Genomic DNA, 5,117 nt, shown 5'->3' with positions numbered 1-5,117 from the left:
AGTAGAGTTTTGACTATAAATGTAAACAAAAAATAATACAATAAATGACATAAATATTTGTTCTGTGATTTTAAATATTGTCAACTGCATATCTACATAGCAAAACCTTGCTACTAAAACCACTCATCATAGGAGAGTACCACTGCATAACAGTGGAAAGCAAACGTGAGATTCTTCTGGAGTGTTGTATGCAAATGTGATTCTTTTATGTGAACTACACCTTATATCTCTGACAGGTGTCTGCTATTGTGCTACAACATAGAACCTGATTTTACCAAGTGAGACATGTTCCTGGGATAACATTTTTGTTGTCCCTGGAACAACATTGTGATTAACCAATCAGATTTGAAGAACCAGTTTATAGATTTTGTGAAGTTTATGCTTAAAATCACTGTTTGGTGCTTGTACACCAGTGTCATTAATCTATCATTTCCTCTGATTTTAGGGATTACTCATGGTTAAGGTTAGGTTAAGGTGTAGGGATATGTTCAAGAATACATTTTTGGAGTAAAATGTTGTTCCAGGGTCAACAAAATATGTTGACCCTGGAACACATCTAACTCAGCAAAATCAGGATGTGCGTGCTACAACAGCCTCAAATCCTTTAAAAGGCATTTATTAGTTGTTTGTATATAATTTATAATCAAATATTTAGTTTAGTTCGTCATTATAAACTTTTGTTGTAAACTTGCTGTATGCATGTGTGAAGAAGTGAGAATTTGCAATACCATATGATTGTGATTCTGGCTTTGATTTCCATGCTTGCATTTCAACCCCTCTCTCCCACTTAAAATATGTCTGCTTTACACCCTAACAACACACTTGCACAGACATGTTTTTTTATCTCTTGGCTATCATCTGAGCATTACAACAGTATGTCAAAAGAAACAGGTAAAGTTAGCTTGATTATTATAAATCTGGCAGAAAAGTTAAGGAGGTGCCCCTCCACCACTTTGCAAGCTGCAACAAAGTTTGTGTGTCAACAGATCTTTACTGGAAAGATAAAATGTTACTATGTTACATGTAATGCTTACTAAAATGATTTGTTTTAATACAAATGGTTTTAATATATTTTACACTAATTCTAAATGACACTATCAAGACAACTGCCTCCAGGATATAAAAAACTATGCAAGATATGTAATTCAAGAATAATCTACTGTTAAACACAACGCTTGGTTTTAAAAACATTCAGTTTGATTGGTGTTTGACCTGAAGTTACCTTATGATTTTTTGGCAAGGTAACGAATAATGTCTTTTATCAGAACCCAACCTCAGTTTTTCCAAATTCAGCAAAGGGATGGCATTCTGTTTGCAAGAGCACAGTAAACCCAACAGATGTTTGTGATTTTTAAAGATATTGGATATATAAGGGGTAATGACAGTCACATGAAATTTTGATTTGATTAGAAATAATTTTATGGGATAAGACAGAGATTGCTAATTAATCCTTATCCATATGGTTGTGTTAAAGTTGTGAGAATGTCTATGTGATTGTATCTTTATTTTCTTGCAATAATTTTATCCCACTCATTCCACAGCTACATATCAAATAAATAATTACACAGAAATTGATCATGAAATTGGCAATGATTACCTGGACATGGGTCATTATTTAGAAAAAGTATTGCTGAATTACAATTAATTTGTTTTTAAACAATTTGATTAATCTGAATAAAGCAATTGTTTTAAACAAACAATTAATCAGAATAAAGCCACCAATGCATTGTGCAAGTTACCAATGAACAAGTTACTCAAAACCTTTTCATCTACAAGACACCTCTTAGTCAGTTAGATACGTTTCAAAGAGTGGGTTGACTGTTCCATCTTTCCATTCAACAAGGATCTCACCTCGCTGGATGGAGGGAGGCTGAGAAGTTTTTATAAGGTGTCGGGTTAGAGGAGCTCTCTCACTAGGCACCGGGGACCCAGGAAAACTGCTCTCTCCTGTCGGAGTGTAGGATTTCAGCACCACCAGTCTTCTTTCTCCTCTGCATGAAGACAATAAAAAGAAAAGAAAAGAAAAGATCAGCAACTCATAACGTGGGGGGGTATGGGGGGGGGGTTTGTTGACCATATTGCTGACTCATTCCTTGTTATGAAACCAATCTCAATGCCTGCTCACAGATCAATTTTATTTCAAGGAAAATCTTATCAATTTCATCTGTATTTAGATGCATTCAATAAAATGCTGTAATCGAGAATAAAAAGGCCTTTAAGTGTTATTTACCAAAAATGAGAAATATCTTACCTGTTCTGGTAGATGTTAAGAGTGAGGATCACAAGCCCAAGTAACAGGGCCAAGATGCTTAGAAGCAACATTGTCATTTTCCAGCCTGTTCCTGGTATTAAACACATTAGAATATCACAAACTAATAATCTTATTTTGTGTATCAGTCACTCAATTTTTTTTATACTTATTTTCTGTCATTACAATTTGTGAATGTTTCTTTGGCTCATCACCACAGAGACGGCGCCGTGTTTAGGTTTCCTCTCCTATGCTGCCCTCATGTGGACATAAGGCAGACTAACTATTCCAGAATCAGGGGAATGTAGTGTGTTTTAAATATATATTTGTTTATACCATATTTTTCTGGACTGATTTAACATATAAAGCTGTTTTTTCCTGAAAACTGATGAGCTCTTTCCACACTCACCGTAGTCTGTTGTAAACACATTAACAGAAGGTCCATCCGGCTCTACGCTACTTTGAGGTCCAGCCGATGCCTCTGAAGTCTATGTTGCTTCAGTGGACTTTATTTTGGAGGTCTGGCCATTATTCCCAGCTTAAGTAAACAAAATAAAGAGATTATAAAGTTGCAATCATGCAATATATCATAGAAATGATCAGAAGCCGAATATACATTGTACACAGGGTTCCCAAGCTTTTTGAGCATTTAATTTTCAAATTTGCAAAAATAGCTGGGAAGTATTTCCATTTTTTCAGTCCTTGTAATTGAGATATTTAAATAATTAATTAAAAAAAAAGTCAATGACTTTTAAAATTCTGTTATGTTTCCATGACTTTTCAGAATGTTTTGATATTCCCCAGTTTTCCAGTACTGTGGGAACCCTGGTACAAATAAATATGACCAGATGAGAAAGTAAAAAAAAAACAAAAAAAAAATCCATTACAGAAGATGATATGATCCGGTATAACAGAAATGATAACAGATACTCAGCAGACCGAGTTTTAACTGAAGATGGAGATGGGATGTCATTAATTAGAATAATGGGAAGAATACTACATGAAACACAGACCCATCATTAATAAAGAACTCCTTATCTAACTCTCTTACAATGCCAATAGCGAATCTGAGTGCTGATTCACGGTCCAGTCGAAAGTGTCTGCTGAGAATCTTGTAACACATTCTGGCCGTGATGTGTGCTATCTGTCTCCTCGCATACCGTTCGATTAGCAAGCATCCTCCACTTGCTACCTTTCCCACGATCTTTGGAAAGGAAGACCTTTGAGGAATCATGACGTACACTCAGGTGCAGACCCTTGCCGTGTAGCGTCAGGAGACCCTTTTTAGAGCAGCTCCAGGTCTGGCCTTCACGATCCAGGTCTGGCCTTCACGATCCTCCTCCTCAGACCTACAAGCTTGCAGCCAAATGCTCTCAGGCTCCTGGATCTGAGGTGCAGTTAAACACCCTCCCGTCTGTGGGTTGCTGAGGGAGTGTGTCTCAGGGATCCAGAGCCACTCTTGAGAGGCCGAAACTGCTCTGCACTCTTGCAGGGTTAGCCTGCTGCTGATCTGACCATCATTTACTTGTAAACACTTTCTCAGCTCCTCATTCCTGATCATGAGTCCTTTAACTTCTACAATGGAAAGGAGAGTAACTGCAGCTTATTATAAACTACATTATAGGCTAGGTAAAAATCACATTGCAAATATAAACAGTGTGTGCTGAAAAACATCTTTAATCATAGGCCTAAATCAAAATCCTCACATATAGCACATCTGCTGCTAAAAGCACTACACAAACAACTTTATAGAAAATTGCATAAAAGGCAACAGTCTTGGTCAAGTTAGAAGACCATCCTTAAATCTGAACATTGTAGCAAAGACGTTACATATTTACGAATTAGTATGCATTAGTGGAGCTGGACTGTCTTAAACTGCCTCCTGTATTGTAGAAACATCATTACTCACAATCCTATCCCATCTGTTTAGTAACCATCGTAATTTAACTTACGAAATAGAACTTCTTCAAATCTAAAATTAAAGGCACAATATGTAATTTTTCTGCTTTAAAAATAGCAGATATCACTATATCTATGTTATATATATTTTTTGTTGTGTACTTACATTATCCAGACAGTTTCCACGAACTTTAAAATCCGGAGAAAATTATAGTTTAATTAGAAGACACGGCACGTTTCTTTATTTCCGTTTTGTCGCCCGTCTATGGCGTCATATAAACTTTGACCCCTCTAGTTTATCTAACTTCCTGCGGAACGCCAAATACAAAGGTGAACCGAAGCAAAGACGAGACGAAGAAGAAAAAGTAGTAGCTAGCCTTGGTCGAGACTATTATATTTTATATTTATATTGTTTATATTCGTATTTATACCTCAATCAATAACTTAGTTATGGATCATGATTATGCTTTGCCTGCACGTTCTGTGAAGCGCAAACGTACGGGTGAAATAAATAACCTGAGAAGGTTTTGGGACAATGAAGAAACGAGACTCGGGTTAATATTGGAGTTGCATTTCCAAGATAGAGAGAGCTTCGTGACAAGCTGAAACTACAGAGAGATGCTTGCATTCTAATAAACAGGTATGCATCCATTCAGCTAACTATCTATCCGTATATTTTGTGAAACGATGATGTCTTGTGTAAAACGCAGACGGACAAGCTCTCATGTAGAGTATAATGTAAATCTACATGTGTTCTATATCTAGCTGGATAAAGTAGCTTCAAATGCAGTTCACTATCTTGTTCGATATCATAGTATAAACGTAGCCTAATTATAATTATTAACGAAAGGCAACCGTGTTTTTTTTAACATATATTACTACTAGCTAGATGGAATATTGATTTGATAGGGGTCTGATAATTCATATATCTCTCCGTTCGAAAATACGTGATTGTCAAAATACTAAGGCT

The 5,117-nt window shown here is 36.2% G+C and overlaps 1 long non-coding RNA gene across 1 annotated transcript; it reads right to left on the bottom strand.

The window, feature by feature from the left end:
* Nucleotides 1–1,487: 1,487 nt before the first annotated feature.
* LOC132130302 (uncharacterized) lies at nt 1,488–2,334 on the bottom strand. Its single transcript, XR_009428695.1, has 2 exons — nt 2,252–2,334; nt 1,488–1,991 (listed from the first exon to the last, which is right to left on the bottom strand). It is a non-coding gene; the product is annotated as an uncharacterized LOC132130302 (long non-coding RNA).
* Nucleotides 2,335–5,117: the final 2,783 nt, after the last annotated feature.

The sequence above is a fragment of the Carassius carassius genome, chromosome 4, assembly GCF_963082965.1.
Source record: "Carassius carassius chromosome 4, fCarCar2.1, whole genome shotgun sequence".
NCBI classification, from domain to species: Eukaryota; Metazoa; Chordata; class Actinopteri; order Cypriniformes; family Cyprinidae; genus Carassius; species Carassius carassius.
This window is presented reverse-complemented; position numbering and strand designations above follow the sequence as displayed.